Genomic DNA, 18,218 nt, shown 5'->3' with positions numbered 1-18,218 from the left:
ATCCAGGGAGTTTCATTAGGATTGCTTACAGAAGATGGGCATAGATTTGTTTTTTAAGATATGGTCTTGCTCCATAGCCAGGGCTAGCCTGGAATTCACAGCAATCCTCTCGCCTCAGTCCCCCAAGTGTGGGGATTGCAGGTATATGCTCCCAGCTAGGAATATTGTGAGTAAGCAATCAGTGGTAGCATTGGGAACCACCACTCCCATTTGCTTCTGGAGCATGCCTTTTCACACCTCAGCGCTCCCTCCCTCAGGCCCCATCTCCACCTCCACCATAGCTATCTTCCATCCCAGGCATCCTCAAGCCAGGCTCCAGGTCCTCTCAGCTCCTCCGCCCTTCTGCATAAAGCACTGAACCACTGCCGGCCCTGCTCTGGCTTCCTAGAGAATTCCTGGCCTCCTTCCATTTCCAAACTGCACAGCTCTGGGTCTTCAGACACTGGGAGGCTGGGCGCCTCTTTCCCCACCACCCAGCTGGGTCTAGCCAATGCCGAGTCATCCTCAGCTGGGGCCTGTCTCCATCTATCTCCTCTAGCCAGAGGAGGAGCTTGCCAGGATCGAACCCAGAAGAAAGACCCACTTCTGGAAGCATCCACAGGGTGGTACGCCTGAAGCCAAGAGCGTCAGCCTCCCCTCCTGCGCTCTCAGCCCTGAACCTTGCAGATCTACACCTGCAGAGCAGGCCTGGGCTATACAGAACCCATGCTGCCCAGTGCCGGCCCCTCCTGTGCCCATCCCCTCGAGAAGCACGCTGGCAACCCAGCCTCAGTTTCTGCCCGGGGCTCTTCCTGCTAAGGAGCTGCCAAGGGCACATTTGCAGGGCTGCGTCACAGCTGCAGTGCCTGTGAACGCTAATAATTAAGCCCCTACAAACCGCCTGCAGATAACCGTAATCCCTTGTATTTATATAGCCCTTAGCACATTTGGAGGCTTCTTCATATATATTATCTTGTGTGATCTCCCACAATAATCCTATTGGGTGGTTCTGGGAAGGGAATTACTGTCCTTATTTTGAAGAGGAGACAAACCAAGACTTGGGAGGAAAGACTCATCTGAGGTCACACAGCCTATGGACCAGAGCTGGCGCCAGGACACAGGTTCCTGGCAGTCCAGGGCTGTCAATTGTATCCTTGCCCAAGATCCTGAGCCCCACTCCTGAAATGGCCTGCACGGTACAATTCCTCCTGGTTCTTCCATCTGCTTTGGTCCCTTCACAGTAATGAATAGGTGTTGAGCACGTTTATGTAACTCGAATTATTTAATTTAACACAATCCTATAATATAAATGATATTATTAGCTCCCATGGTACAGATGCAGTGGCCAAGCACAGAGCAGTTAAGGAACCTGCCCGGAGTCACACAGACTATTTAGATTCAGGACAAATCCTAGTCTGTTTGAACAAACTGAGACTTCAACTACTAGCTGCAAGTCTCTCCCTAGCTTAGCTGCGGCCATGATTCAGAGCAAACCTCCAAACCCAATGTCATTGGGTATTCTCTCTTTTGTTGCTGTGTGCACCCCCTGGTCATCCGTATATTCACACACTCATTTGACAAATGTTCATGAGAACTTCCTCTGAGTCTGGCTTTAAGAATACTAAAAACATGGCTGGAGAGATGCCTCAGCAGTTAAGAGCTCTTTCTGCTCTTGCAGAGGACCTGGGTTTGTTACCCACACTGAATGTCTTACAACTACCTGTAATTGCAGAGCCAGGGGATCTGGCATCTTCTTTCAACCTCTGTGGGCACTGCATGAATGTGACACATATACAGACAAGCAAACACACACACACACACACACACACACACACACACACACACACACACACACACACAAAATGTAAAAGCTTAAAAAATGAAGATTATTAAGAGCACAGTGGCTCAGTTTCCCACTCTGGAGTATTTGCGCCCAGGCTGGTGAAATCCAGAAGGGCTTCCTGGAGAGACACGGGGGATGAATCCTAAGGATATGTAGGAGCTAGGGAGCAGAGGAGTGCACCAAACATTCCAAGAAAAAAAGAGCCCGAGTGCTCAAGTGAGGCATACACGGTAGACATCAAAGAGAGCAGTATGGCTTGTATGGCGGCATTTGGGGTGGAGAGGGACCCAGTCGGAGCCATGACAAGGATGCTGTGGAAGCTGGGCATGGACACTGGGGACACTGCCCTATTTAGTTCGGGACCTTTCAAGTCGCCTCTGCTGATAGCACCTTGGAGTCAGTCATACAGGCTGTGGGGCTACGGGAAAGCCATCGACCAGAGCAAAGCTAGACTTACTGCCTCTGGAGGCTTGGCGATGCGGATGGGGTAGTCACTGGGAGATAGACAGATGGGAGAGCCAAACCTTCAGCAGCTCTCAGTGAGGTTCCCATTCAACAGCAGGCAGGCAGGCAGGAGGACATTTCAGACAGCAGGAAGAGAATCTGCAAAGTTCCAGAGACAAGAGAGCAAGACCTGCCGGGAGCTAGCAGAGGTTGGTATGGTAGCAGCCAGGATCTGGGCTGGGTGTCTCCATGACTACAGTAGGATCGAACTAATGCTGTAATGGACAAGAGTCTAGGTAGGGGGGCTCTCCGGCTGTGACCCCTGAGTTCAGTTCCAAGCTCCGACTATGTTCGTGGGTAAATCACTATCTCTTTGACTCAGTTTTCTCATCTGTAAAATGGGATTATGAGGATTAGCCAAAACACATGAAGTCCCCCAGCCTCTAGCGAACACTCAGTACCCAAGCTGTGTTATTATTATCACCATCACTGAGGTTACGACAGCCTCAGCCTCGTGGTGGGAAGCATAAGGTGAAGCACAACCTCAGAAGGGAGGAATCTCATTTTGAAAAAGTAAGAACAAGTTGTGGCGTGTGCTTATCTGTGATCTCCACATTCACAGAGACATGTGAAATTTCATCTGCAACTGTTTGCTCAGAGTGTCATCCTATCCCAAATCAAATGACAGATGCTGATGTCACAGCAACCAAGCATCAGTCTCCCAGTGGGGGAGCGGCAGGGGCCTCTCTGTCCCTGGGATGATGGGGACCCTTCAGCCTTCAGAAACAACTCCACCTGCCCCAGTTAAGATGAAAGTTGGGGTCAGCTAGACTTTGCTAGAGGAAATGCTCCAAGCAGAGTCTGGGACAGGCAGGGCTTTAAACACTCACTGTCCTCTGGGTTGTGGGTCAGTCTCTCAGAAGCTGACTTCCACTTGGGAATTAATCACTTGTCACAAGGCTCCAACCGGCGAGACAGGTGACCAAGGAGGTTCTACGCAGGAGTCCTATGGACTAGGTCTGCTCCTACCTCGTCTGTGCAGCAAAAATCTTACCAGGGTTTTGATTTCTTCCCTGTGCCGTTTCAAGAACTGTGTGAAGACTCATGGAGACAATGCTTGCGTGGAGCCCTGCACATGCTTGAGGCTTGGGTGTTTGCAGTCATCAGCCCTACGTGGTGCTCTTCTTTGGAAAGTCTGCCTGCCTGCCTGGGAGGATGGGTGTCCCAGGAGACTACTGTCTCTTTAGGCAATGACAGGTGGGCACCCAGGCACCAAAGGGTCAGGAGCCTGGGAGGGGTCTGTAAGTTGGGAACAAACTTACCCATGATGAGGTCCCAGGAGCTCTATATCTGCTGCCTCCGAGTGCTGCATGTGTGTTCAGAATAGGATGGGTTCTGCAGGGGACATGCTGGTGACCGGGTCTTGGTGGAGACAGAGTGTGAAGCCAATCATTTTGCTGAATTTGGGAAGCATGAAGTTTCAACCAACAACAGAAAAGCAGAACACACACACACACACACACACACACAGAGAGAGAGAGAGAGAGAGAGAGAGAGAGAGAGAGAGAGAGAGAGAGAAATGGTTTTCTGCAGTTGGTTTGGCATTTGGGGAGTCATTTACCAACTTCAAGTCCAAGTTAATGAAGTTGGGGTAGGCAGCTTCCAGGGGAGTTCTGCTTCCGAGGATCTCAGTCGGGCAGCTAGCAAGAGGGCTGCGCGGGTGGTCGACAGGAGCATTAACAGTGACACATTTCGTATTTGTCATCAGAATGGAGCCCCCGGGCACAGGGGCAGTGCCCACAGCCGCTCGATGGTGTATTTGTCATGTGGCCAGTGACACAATCAATTGACCCCCCATACACACCGGTGTTTATTAGCCATTGTATAAATATTTCACCCCTCCCCAGCTGACACATAATCTCTTATTTGCTGCCTCTGACAAATGAACATTTCTCTGTAGACTCTTAAATGAGTATGTGTCACAGCTATGTCACTGATTAATTTTTTTTTACCACCACGAACAACGATGCATAGAAATGTAACTTATATTCATTTCCCGGCTTGAGCCCAGCTGTCTAAAAAATTCCACCGGCAGCTACAACTGACAGACAGCTATCCCTGCACTTGGGCGTGCTGACATGTGGTTGTGTGAGTGCCAGCTTGTTAATTACTGGCTTTCTCTTCCGGCCTAGCTGCTGAATAACCAGCCACAAGGGCCTTAATCACTGTTGGGGCCAAGGAGGACTGCTGAGGAACACTCCAGGGGCCAGCTCCCCAACCCAGCCTAACCACACAAGCATTTTTTTCCCTCCAAGCATTGGTCTTGGTTTGCAGATGTCCCTGAAGTCACCTCAGTGACACTGTCCCTTTAGACCCTATACCCACTGTTCTGTGAGGTCCCAAGGGTGGAGCTTGGACCTTCCTTCTTTGTCTAGAAATTTCTGCCGACCAGAAATCAGCTATGGAGCAATTAGTAAGCCATGTACCAGCCACCCTGGCACCTGCCATACAAACTGTCTTTTCAGTGAACATTCTAGAAGCACCTACTGTGTGCTAGGTGCTCAGCCAATAAACAAGACAGGCCTGCAGACCTGGCCCAGAGAAAAAGGTAAATCATAGCTTGGGTTAAATATTAGGAAGAGAGAGACTCGCGTGCACACACACAGAGATCAGGCTGGGGTGGAAACTGGCCCCTGGGACCTACTCTGGAGGCCCTTCCTGTCCCCAACAGTGATTGAAGTCCTGTGGCTGGTTGCCTAGATAAAGTGTAAGTTCCCCGGGGGAGAATCAGAGGCTCAGGGGTTAGACACTGGCTATTCCCTGCTCACAACTGAGAAACTGAAGGACGGCTTTTGCCTTTAGCTGCGTAGTATGGGAGTAGCAGATTTGAGCTAAGAGCCTATGCCCTCTGACCCTAGAGTCTGCATAGCTAATTATTCTCCATCAAACGCCACCACCCCTGTCCTTGGCCTTGGCTTCCTCGGTTTTTCCTCCTGGTGGTCCTCCTTTCCCACTTCCCTTCACACCTCCTGCTTCTCAGTCAGTCACCTTGGGCTGAAGAGTTGATTCAGCATCCCGCCCCCCCCCACCTGACCCTATCCATCTGCTGCTTACCCGCCTCCACCCACCCACCTCCTGGCACTGGCCTGAGCCTTCAGCGGGTGTCTCGGGCTGCCCCTACTCCACCCCCACGTCTATGCACCTGTGTCCCTTGCACCTGGGTCCCCTTCCCTGATGTCACAGTCCCTGGGCTGGAAGCCAAAGGCACACACCTGGGGATACTTCCCATGGATTAACTAGCTCATATCAGCTCTACTATTGCCCTCCGACTCACAAGAGACCGACCCATCGACCTGACAAACAGACCTTGCCGTCCCCGTGTGAGGCCTCCCAGGACTGGACCGCTTTGGGAGAAGCTGGTGTCCCCTAGGCCACACACAGATTAGTCAAAACCATTGAGGGTAATGGAAAGAGAAGAGAGGAATGGGGTTGATCGGAGTCCTACTCTACTTATGGACCGTGGGTCCTGGGCAAAGCCATTCCATTTCTTATTGTCTTGTAGACAGAGGATGCTGGGATCAATTACATCACCGAGCACGGAGGTCACGGGGAGCAGCTCCCAGCACACAGTAGGTGCATGACAAACGGTAGTGTCCTTCCTTCCTTTTGGCAAGGTTGTGACACATCATCTTCCAGTCAGAGAAAAAGCTGGACAGGCTGTTGCTGTCCCCGCCACACCCAGCCATGGAGTGGCCCGCCCCCAAGGCTTCAGATCTCTGGTAGCGTTTTCCCTCTTTCTTCCCCAGGCTTGATGGTGGTGTGGACCGGGGCTGGAATGTGGGAGGAGAGGGAACTGACTGCCAGGGTGGAGCTGTGCAGGGAAGGGGTACTCTGTCCCTCAGTCAGGGTCACTCCAACAGCCCAAGCACGGGTCAGTGTAGATGACGTCACTGGAAAGTCACAAGACCCTGGTGACGTAGGTGTGACTAGCTCCCTTCTATTGCCGAACAGGTTAAAGCAGTCGCAGAGGCAGAGCCACCGCTTGGACCTGGACTGACTCCTCCTTTAAATTCAGGGCCCTTAGCCACCACCCTGTGCTGCTTCCGCAGGCCCTCCCTGACAGGGCCATCCACATCTTTCTCCAGGGAGGAGCTGCAGCAGGCCCACCTGCGCTGACGTCATCTCAAGCCTGCTCTGACGTCACCTCCCATAAGCGTCTCCGCCCTACCTACTGGGGCCCGGTGGAGTGGGGGCAGGGACAGTAGAAAGAGTCCAGATGACACAGAGCAGGGTTGGAATAGGACAGCTGGCCTGGGAAAGAAGTCATGGAAAGAGGCCTTCAGCTTTATCACCCTCCAAACATTTCCTTGTTCCAAACGGAGCACCGAGCCCCGGAAATCAGGACAAAAGCACCACCCACAGCTCTGGTCTCGATGAGTCAGATTCCACCTCCCACAGCCTCCTCCTGTGTGTGTTTCTGAGTGTGTGTGTACCCGCGCGTGCGCCTGTCAGTGTGTGACGCTGTCAGCTGTGTGTGTGTGTGTGTGTGTGTGTGTGTGTGTGTGTGTGCGCGCACACGCACAGACAGGAACCCACTCATCCACATGCCTGAGCTCTGTCCATCTGCAAATCGGTCTCCAAGCCCAAGTCCTGACCATTGCGATGATCCACCGAGAACCAAAAGATGAGCAGTTTCATGTTTTAAGGCAGTGTGCTGAGCACTGACATCATAGCACGGACTCTTGACCATGGAGTGCCATCATTAATCCCATTGTGCTGATGGTGAAACGGAGGCAGAGAAGTTAAACTTCTTTCCCAAGGCCACACAGCCAGGAAATGGAGAAATTGTCAGTCGCCAAAAATCTGTGCACAGCAGAGATGTCCTCCCCTCCCTGGCCCCTCTAAGGAGTTTGGAGAGAAGACCAGAGGAATCCTTGGTGACCAGAAGTCAGCCTGGGTTCCTGGGGAAAAGGAGACCAGAAGCCAGAGTGTGTGTGTGTGTGTGTGTGGGGGGGTGTGTATACATGGCGAGGGGGGCAGCAAAAAGGCAGATAGACACATGAGCAGGAGGGGGCAGGGCAGCTGTCTCAGAACAGGTGTCAGAGAAGCTGTGACAGCCACTTAGAACCACAGTGGCAAGCCTCCTTTACATGGCGATTTGCATATATTTGCATACATTTGCATCACCAAATCTGTAGAATCGGTCTTAATGGTCCCTGCCTCTGAAGACTGGCAGAAGCGGAGAGGGTGGGAGTGACAGGGAGGGCCTTGGGAATTCAAGAAGGAAACGAGGGAACAGGCAGTGCTCTGAGGTCCTGGGAGACGCCGGGCGCTGTCAGGACAGTTTCTACAGGAAAGAAGGAAGAGACCTCCCAAGTGTCCACAAGAAAGTCTCATCGCCCCTAGTCCACATCTAACTACTGGGCACAGCATAAAAGGACTCAAGGGATGCAGAAATCTGGGAGAGCGGAGGAAGGCTGGGGACCGTGGTCAGTAGGCAACGCATGGGCTTCGCTCAGCGTCTCTGCCTGGGGCGGGCGGGGGGGGGGGGGGGGGGGTGGGTGAGGGACCGCCCACTGGCCGCCGGAGGTCGGTGGCTCGGTATTAGAGCACCATCTGGTGGACATGCACGGAAATGCGCCTGCATAGCCGCAGTCCCTTCCTGCGGCTGTCTGCAAGGCATGTGTGCCCTCTTGCCTGTACCCACAGGTACATAGAGTGGAACCGGGTCAAAGCAGGCCTAGGGATTTGAGATCATCTAGAAGACCAGGAGACTCATACATCTTAATTGTAGAAAGTTAGAAAAACGTGGCTATGTCAATACCAACAGAATGACCTTGGAAAATTGACCTCAGTCAGTTTCCTTATCCTTACAATGGGGGCAGGGAGATGGTGATAAGATTGGCTTGTGAGAATGAAAGGCTATGGTACGTGTGACACGCTTGTTGGAAGGGCACAAGGTATAACATTTAAGACTTGAGAATTGGGCTGGAGAGACGGCTCGGAGGTTAAGAGCATTGGCTGCTCTTCCAGAGCATCTCTCTGTCCACCCAGTTCAATTCCCAGCAACCACATGGTGGCTCACAACCATCTGAATGAGATCTGGCGCCCTCTTCTGGCGGGCAGGCATACATGCAGACAACTCAGTATACATAATAACTAAATAAATCTTAAATAAAAAGACTTGAGAACGGCATAACCTTGAGACTTCCTTGGAATTTGCACCCCCCCCTTATGTCCCCTCTTCCTCCATCCTGGCCCTGGGCCAGCTTTTAGCACAGTGCCAGGCACATGAGGGGCACTTCATCAGCAAGACCCTTGGCCATCTGTTTATGAGTACTGGAGAGGTATCAAGCCTTGAGAAAGCAGGACTCCAACCTGCTCCCATCTGGCTGAGTCTGGCTACAGATGAGGGGCCACTTCCCAATGTTTCAGGAATAAGAAGTAAATAACCTTTGAATAAAAGCGAAACACTTCTTAGATTCCCTGGCCAACAGAGAGTTAAGGAAGCAACTCCAGCCTGGCTCTCAGAGGTTCAGCACGCTTTGCTTGTGAGCTGGAAGGGGACTGTTGCCACTGTCTGGGCAGTTGGAAAGGACAATGGCAAAGCCAGTACATACATAGAGCACAGAGCAGTGGCCTCAGGCACTAGCTTTGTCTCCACAGAAGTGGAAGAAGTGTGGATAGTCCTTGACTGCTGGGGAATAAAGGATGATGTGTTTGGTTGGTCAGAGCCTGATTCCTAAGGACAAAGTCAGTGACAAAGATGATTACTGAATGTGCAAACCTCTGGGTCTCAAGTAAACCACTGTACATCTGCTGCCAGGAGCTTCTCTTCAAGGAGACAGAACGATGTAACTGCTGAGTGAGCATCTCTCTGTCCACCCAGAATATCTGCACAGCAGTCCTTGAAGAGAGAGGTCTGGGCGCTGGGGATTGAAGCTACGCATGCCCAGGCCACAGCCACCTCCCACCAGCTGACGGAGTTCTACTACTCTGGGTGCTCAGCTTGCCTTTAGATTGGTGCCTCAGGAAAACGCCCAGGCCTCAGGCGGCAGGTTGACTGCCTTGAACCCCTTCCTTTACCCTGGAGAGGACAATTATTTGTTCTTAATGAAAATCAGTGCCAGATTTGGGCTCATCTTGCTTGTCCATGGTGCTCCCATCAAAGAAGATGCATGATAGCTAGGCATGGTGATGCATGCCTTTAATCCCAGCACTCCAGAGGCAGAGGCGCATCGATCTCTATGAGTTCAAGGCCAGCCAGGGCTAACTAGTAAAATGCTGGCCCAAAGAGCAAAAAACAAACAGAAGATACCTGATGAGGTCAGCTAAGCCTTTTATAGTTTCAGCTTACACTTAGGACTTTGCTCTATTAATTTTTATAAGTGGTGTGAGGTAGTGATGGATGGTGACAGATTCATCACCCTACATCCTGTATATCTCATGACCTAGGAACAGCCGGCATAGGGGAGTCAGAGGCCAGCCCTTGGGTCACTCAGGGAAGATGATGGCAGGGAACCAATCCCTGTAGGTTTGGGTTCCGAGGAGCTTCTGGTATATGGTCCTCTCCAGAAACTTCAGGCCCTTATGGGAAGGGCCTATGGTGCTTCACCCTTAGCCGAGGAACTGTCAGCAATTGATGATTGCTAGGGAGGGAAGTCACTTTTCCTTGGAAGTGTGACAGCTGATAGTTTGCCCAAACGTATGCAGGCATCACTAATTGGACTCAGTTGGGTTATTTTTTTTTTTTTTTAAGGACATGAAGGTAGGAGGGACTTGTATTGACTGGGTGTGGGAGAATTGGGGGTGAATATAATCAAGATACAGTGCCAAAAATAAATTTAAAATGTTTTAAAAAAATAAACTTTAAGGCTGGAGAGATAGCTCCATGGTTAACAGCACTGTCTGCTCTTCCAGAGGTCCTGAGTTCATTTCCCAGAAACCACACGGTGGCTCACAACCATCTGTAATGAGATCTGGTGCCCTCTTCTGGTGTGCAGGCATACTTTAAGGCAGAATGAACACTGTATACATAATAAATTAAGTAAATCTTTAAAAAAAATTCAGGTCCAGAAGCAAACCAGCTGCCCAAGGAGCAAGATGCCAGCAGACCGGTAATGCCATGACCACGTGGCAATACATAGATGAATAGAAATGGGTTATTTTAAGTCATAAGAGCTAGTGAGCTAGTTAGTAATAAGCCTGAGCTGTTTGGGCAAGTGGTTTGTAATTAAAACAAACAAACAAACAAACAAAAACACCTCAGGTCTTGCTTCCTTACCTTACGGCCTTTCCCATCTTTGAGATAGTATTTGGTTCAGTTTTGAGGGGACATGTTTATAGTGAACCATACAGTCACCCTGGAAAAGAGGGATGACAGCATTCTTGGGAAAGATATTGGGAAGACCACATGCGGTGCAGAAGGCAGGCATAAAGAAGGAGGACATGAGGGGAGTCTCTGTGACCTGAAGGGTGGGCTGTGTCAACGTGAGCCTTTCTCCTCAAATCCTTCAGCCACCTCCCTGCTGTCTCTGAGGACATAATTGGCTTTCTAGTGCTGTGATGAAGCACCATGACCAAAAGGCAAGTTGAGGAGGAAAGGGTTTATCTGGCTTATCCTTCTGTTGCTGTTCATCACTGAGGGAAGTCAGGACAGGAACTCAAACAGGGTAGGAATCTAAAGGCAGGAGCTGATGCAGACCATGGAGAGGTGCTGCTTACTGACTTGATCCTTATGGCCTGTTCAGCCTGCTTTCTTACAGAACCCAGGACCAGCAGCCCAGGGGTGGCACCACCCACAATGGGTTGGGTCCTCTTCCATCACTAAGAAAATGGCTTACATAGAAACCATGTGTGTTGAAATTCAAGGGACATGCTGAGCCAGCATCCAGCTTTGCTGGCCCTGGAAGAGCAGGCCCTGCACCTTGGGGAGAAACAGCCCCAAATCAGCTACCACCCAGACCCGTAGTTAGAGCTTTGAGTTGGCCCACCCCAACATCTACCCCATCAGTGACCTGCTGGAGTATGTGAAGGGGCTGGTCCAGCAGAACCATAGCCACAGAGTCTCCATGACTTGGGGCAACAGCAGAAGACAGCCAGAGTTTCAGTGAGGATCCAGTGTTGATGGTGAGCCAGAAGCCAGAGGCCCTGAAACAGACCCACAACTCATTACAATGAACACTTGCAAGTAAAGCGGAGTGGGAAAAAGTGTGCACCTCCTGACATGTGGCAGCTCCCAATTAGAGAGCTGGGGAAAGATGGAGGAATGAAGTGCTTTTTTTGTTTGTTTTTTAAAATAAATTTATTTTTAAAGATTTATTTATTTATTATGTATACAGTGCTCTGCATGCATATATGCCTGGATGCCAGAAGAGGGCACCAGATCTCATTACAGATGGTTGTGAGCCACCATGTGGTTGCTGGGAATTGAACTCAGGACCTCTGGAAGAACAGTCGGTGCTCTTAACCTCTCAACCGTCTCTCCAGCCCCTTTGTTTTGTTTTTAATTAATTTCTAAAAAAAAATTTCTTTGTGGGGTCTACAGGGGTGAGGGATATATTTGGAGGAACTAGGGAATTGGGGTACATGATGTGAATTTCCCAAAGAATCAATTTAAAAAAATGTTAAAAAAGAAAATGGCTTACAGCTGGATATTATGGAGGCATTTTCTTAATTGAGGCTCCCTCCTCTCAGATGACTTTAGCTTGTGTCAAGCTGACATAAAACATAGCACAACTGGGCGGTGGTGGCGCACGCCTTTAATCCCAGCACTCGGGAGGCAGAGGCAGGCGGATCTTTGTGAGTTCGAGGCCAGCCTGGGCTACAGAGCGAGTTCCAGGAAGGCTAGGGCTGTTACACAGAGAAACCCTGTCTTGAAAGACCAAAACAAACAAACAAAAACTATCCAGGCAGTGGCCAAAAGCGACTTGGGAAGGGATTGATTTCATCTTACAGCTTACAGTCATTATGAATGGAAATCAGAGCAGGATCTGATGCAGAGGCCATGGTGGAATCTTGCTTACAGGTTTGCTCTCATGGCTTGCTCAGCTGCTTTTCTTATACTGCAAGACCAGAGGTGGTACTGCCCATAGTAGGCTCAACCCTCCCACATCAATCATTAATCAAGAAATTGCCCCATAGACTTGCCTATTGACAAATATGATGGTCCCCTCTTCCCAGATGACTCTAACTGTGTCTAGTTAGGAAAAAAAATATCAGCACAGTCCACTTCTGGGATCAGCTGAAATGTTACCGTAGCACAGAGCAGAATTCATCTTCCAGGCATCACCAAAAACCGTACACTAGAACTCAGAAGCATGGGGTATTCACCCCATGGGAAGCACTGACTTGCACAAGGCAAATGGTGGGTGAGAGGTGTGGGCCATCACAAGGTGTTTCCTTGCCTCCTGTGGAAAAGTCTCATCCAGTGCTCCAGGGAGCAGAATCTGGAGCCCGCTGAGGCTCATGGGGGGAAGCAATAGTCCAGACTGCAGGGTGTGACATCTTCTCTTGCCACTATTTCCTTTTCCTCAGCTCTATTTTCCCTGGATTCCACCTGCATATTGGCCACAGGCTCCATCTACTTCTAGAAGAATTTTCTAAGTAAAGGTGTTTCAGGGTTGGGGATTTAGCTCAGTGGTAGAACGTTTGCCTGGCAAGCACAAGGCCCTGAGTTCAGTCCTCAGCTCTGAAAAAAAAAAAAAAGTGTTTCCCCTGCTGTGGTCACAGTCGGAACCTGAATCCCTCTCCTGCATCTCCTCTGGAGTCAAAGAGGGCAGGAAGCAACCAGATGCTTCACTGATATGGAGGGAAAGGGAGCTGACACAGGAACAGGACTGGGAAGGGGCAGGAGGGGACAGGGAAGGAGAGTTGGGGTATCTGGGGGTAAAAAGTGACTCTGAGGAAAGGTTGTGTCTGTAACAGGGTTAGTGAGAGAGTTTCCTGAGAGGGAGAGGTTGGATCTTGCTGGGGGGGTGGGCATCGCTGCTTTCTTCCTTGATGTGGGGTCCTCTGGGTGAGGCCAGTGTCTGCCTTTAGACGCTTTGGACAGTGACAGCATGAGTCTGTCGGTGGCACTGAGATAAGAGTACCAGGCAGAAGATCGGTCCAGAAGAGCAGGACAGTCGCTGGATTGTCCACCTGAAGACCCAAGGGCCTGAGCCGAGGCTGAGGGAAGCCCCCTCCTGGCCTAGTCTCTGCCATCGTCTGAATATACTGTCTGAATATACTGTCTTCAAATTCCAGTCGAACCTAATCAATCACATTAGGAAGTGGGGTCCTCCGGGGTGGTTAGGAGTAGATCCGTGCCTTATCCTTTATAAATTTGTCAAATTCGTCCCTTCTTTCACGTGAAGTCCAAGCATTTCTTTCCCTCGGCAGATGCAGTCACAAGATGCTGTCTTGTGTGCAGAGATGCCCTCACAAGACCTCACCAAACCTGCCAGGACTCTGGTCAGCTTCCCAGTTTCTAGTGCTATGAGAAATGCATTTCTATTGTTTATAATTTACTTAGATGTTTTCTTATAGCAGCACACACAGACTGAAACAGTCTCCCATCTTCTAGCTACTCCCAACTCCCTGGTTCATACACGGTTCAAGCTAGGGTATAGCTCCAACTCCAGAGCAAGTTCCATATTCTCGTGGAGTCTGAGCCCCAGTAGGGACTGGCCCAGGGACAGGATAGTGGGTTGGTCAGGAGGAAGGACAGGGAACTGAGCAGACACCAAACATTCCTAATACCACCCTGCACCCACCCAGCCTTGCCTTTTTGAATATGTGTGGGGTGCATCATGCTGGGTACAAGTTCTGACTTCAAGCTATTTCCTGAGATCATAACTGCCATTCCTCTGCCTCTGGGGAAAACCCCACTTCTGTATGTTCTAGACAGAAAAAAGGGAAGAGAAGATGGGGGGCGGGGAGATGGCAGCCAGTTTGTTTCATACCCTACCTGCCTGGGATACAGGAGTTAGGCTGGGTGCAGGGTATTTTTCTACGGTCAGGAGATGATCCACAAATGTTATAGATTCTTCAAACATTTAAGATCAGCCTGTGCTGTCCCTCATGGTAGCCAGTAGCCACAAGAGGCTCTTTAGTCATAAGCAGATCACAAACTCAGTCCTTTTGGCTCACTAGCCACATTGCAATGTCTCCTGGCTGCATGTGGTCCCGGTTCTCACATCCCATGGCACAAATATGAAACGTGCCCTTCACTGCACAAAGTTCTATTGAGCAGTGCTGTCCATTAGCTTCTGCACAGAGAAGCTGAGTCTCAGAGAGAAACTTGCCCAAGGCCCCAGAGGGATTTTGTGGTGGCCGTGGTACTACATGACCTTCATAAAATATCTTGCAATAAAACTGCATAAAAAATCTCTCTATATAATACAACCTACGCTGCCAACAGCCTAGGGTGGCAGGAGCTGGGCCCAGATGTGGGGGTGGGGATGGGGGAAGGGAAGTGTTTCATGCCTGTTCCTCCCCTCCCCCCTCACTATCCCAGCGCACCCAGATAAAGGAGGCTTAGAGGCCTGGAACTCTCTCTCCTCCCCCACGATGACCTCATTGTCCCAGAAAATGCAAGGAAGGCAGTGTGCAAGGGCTGGGTGGAGGGTAACTCTGGGGCTGGGGGAAATGGCCCAGGCTTCAAGCCAGAGGAATTAGCAGGGCGGAGGGTAGTGCTGACTATCCAGCCACTACTATTTCTTAAAATTCACACCCTACTGCCCCGTACTTAAGCTCCTTCCTGCCTCCCCATAGCTCATGGATTGGAGACCAAATCCCAGCCAAGAACTGCAAAGGTTGGCATAACTTACCTCCTGAAGTCCCTTCATTCTCAGGGGGACTCCAAGTACGCTGCTGGGGGGGGGGGTGGCGTTCTTTCGTACTCTCCAAGCTTGCTTCTACCTCAGGGCCTTTGCACTTGTGATTTTTCTACCAACCACACTCTCCTCACTTAACTACCCTTTTGTTCTGACCTCAACTCAAGCCCAGCTTTTCCAACACCTCTTCGGACCTCCCAGGGCCAGGGGAACTGCCTCTATTACTCTGTTCTGATTGAGTGATTCCTGGGAAGCTGCATCCTGACTTGTAAGGGGATGGGGATGGGGTCTTGGGTGAATGTTTCCTCTCCCAGCAGATGGGGCTCTCTATAGTCTGGTGTGTTCTCTCTCTCTCTCTCATGGTTTTTCAAGATAGGGTTTCTCTGTTTAGCCCTCATCTACCTAGAACTCACTGTGTAAACCAGGCTAGTCTTGCATTTACAGAGATCTGCCTGTCTCTGCCTCCTGTGTGCTGGGATTAAAGGTGTGCTCTACCATTGTCTGGTGATAGTCTGTCTCCTGACCGTGGAGCGGTGGCTAGCTCAGGGATGCTCAGTGAAAATAAGAAGCAATGATGAAGCTTGGCGCTGGGAAGATGACTGAGTTGGTAAAGGGCCTGCTGGGATAGTATAAGGACCTGGTCCTCAGCACCTACATAAAAGCTGGTGGTCGTGGTGGTGCATAGAGACTGGAGAATCCTCAGAGGTGTTTGACAATTAGTGAACTCTGGGCTTAATGAGAGGCCCTATCTCATTCACATAAATAATGTGGGAATGACAATAAAAGGCACCTGATGTGGACCTCGGCCCCCAAATCTCCCACATTGCACACAAATGCATACATGCACAAATGCCCTCACACATAAATCACACACACACACACACACACACACACACACACACACACACACAATTTATAAAGCAATTAAGAAAGAATTGAGTAGGAGTCTATGCTCCTCGAAGTCCCCTCCACCACACTGGCCCATCTCATCAGGACCACACGAAGGTGATGGCTATGCCTTCTGCCACGGGAGGGTGAAGGCAGGAGAAGGGATGAGAGCTAGGGCCCACTAGAGAGGATGCTTGGATGTGACGGGGTGTGGCAGCAGTGACAGGAAGTGGTGAAACCGACAAGAAGCCAGCTGGGAATTGGGGATGGAAACACAGCAGGAGTGTTATGCGGACACATTGGGCCATAACATCAGCAGCAGAGGGCCGGGGGGGGGGGGGGGGGGGGGGGGGGGTGCTAAAAACGCAGCTCCACACTGCCACCTAGAGCAGCCTGAGGGGAATTTCTTAAAGACGCTACTAAAGCCAGAAGCTTTGAGAGTGTCTCAGAAAAGAATTTCAGCACATACCAGGCGGTGGTGGCGCACGCCTGTAATCCCAGTACTCGGGAGGCAGAGACAGGCGGATCTCTGTGAGTTCCAGGACAAGCCTGGTCTACAGAGCGAGATCCAGGAAAGGCGCAAAGCTACACAGAGAAACCCTGTCTTGAAAAACAAAACAAACAAACAAACAAAATTTTCTTTTTCAGCACGATCTGGTATGAAGCACTGTTGGAACTTACCAACGAGAGATTTTCACACAGATTGAATGGGGGGAGGGTAATAGAAAGAAGGACTCTCAGGGAAAGGATGGTATTCACCCAAGCATGAGCTTGGGCGAGTCCCACTTCAGTGTCGTAAGTTTTGGTGGCCTCTCAAGTTACGACTCAACGGGCTGTTAAGAAACGCACACCCCACACATCACCACCATCACTCTTTTCGGTAAATGAAATCACAGTGTGGTTCCCAGGGTGCCTTGGGTAGGCTTGCAATCTGATAAAATAAAACCGTGGCTCTGAAAAATTGAACAAGGGAGTAAGTAAGACATGCCTTCTTGTAAACAGGGTCTCTTGAAAAATTCTTAGAAAATTGCAGGTTTGCAGCTGGGAAAGGAGACAGGCAACGATGAAAGCCCACATGTATTTAGGACTTAAACATGGTTCGTTGCTATTTTAACATCCTTATGTGAAATATCTCTATATAAAAAGGAATACTGTCTCTATGTACACAGTCTTCACAGCAAATGACAATTGGGCTGCAATTCTTTTCTTCTTCTTCTTCTTCTTTTCTTTTCGAGACAGTGTTTCTCTGTGTAGTTTTGGTGCCTGTCCTGGACCTCACTCTGTAGACCAGGCTGGCCTGGAACTCACAGAGATCCGCCTGCCTCTGCCTCCCGAGTGCTGGGATTAAAGGCATGTGCCGCCACCGCCCGGTGTGCTGCAATTCTTGACTCTTAGCTGGTGAGACATTTCAAGTTTCCCTTCTCATATCCCCTTAATTTTTCCTGTCTTTCTATCCTGCTTCAATAAAAAGCCACAAGCAAACTGATTAAAATAGCCCCTGGGTGATGGCATACTAACTGGGCAAGCAGAGTATATTTCCAGAGTTACCGGGGGAGCGATTGGTAAGGACACTAGCAAGGAATGGAGACACTTAGTAAGCGTTTGTGAATCAGATCCGTTCTGTATGTTACTCATGTATTCCCATGGACTGATCTTCACAAGAGCCCTGCTTCATTTCCATTTTTCTTTCTTTCTTCCTTTCTTCCTTCCTTCCTTCCTTTCTTTCTCCCTTTCTTTCTTTCTTTCTTTCTTCCTTTCTTCCTTTCTTTCTCTGTTTTCTTTTTTCCCAGAAAAGGATATTGAGGCACAGAGAGTTAGGTTGCTTGCTCAGGTCACACAGCTGGTTGAGTCAGTGTCAGGATTTTATTGTAGAGACTTTGTTCTTAATCACTACGTGACAGCTGCTTTTCGTGAATAAAGTGACTTCCAGAGCGATGATGGTGGTAGTGGTCTACTGTTTGGTGCTGAGGAAGACAGGTGTTGTCATCACGGAAGGAGGCGTTCTGCCCCTCCCCCTGCCTATTAATGCCCCTTTTGTCCCTTATGGTAGAGTTAACATCTAGGATTTCCCAATGCTATTCTTCTTTCCCCCTGCCTGTGAAATGCCAGAGACCAAATCGGAACATGCCATGAAGAGCGTGGGAGAGAAGACTGGTTTGGAGAAGAGCCTTGAAGACAGAACGTACTGGGCATGTGCCCAGTGGCTGAAGTTTCGGGTGGCTCGGAAGGGTTGTAGTGGCTTTGAA

Source organism: Onychomys torridus, chromosome 13, assembly GCF_903995425.1.
Source record: "Onychomys torridus chromosome 13, mOncTor1.1, whole genome shotgun sequence".
Taxonomy (NCBI): domain Eukaryota; kingdom Metazoa; phylum Chordata; class Mammalia; order Rodentia; family Cricetidae; genus Onychomys; species Onychomys torridus.
Note: the sequence above shows the minus strand (reverse complement) of the source record.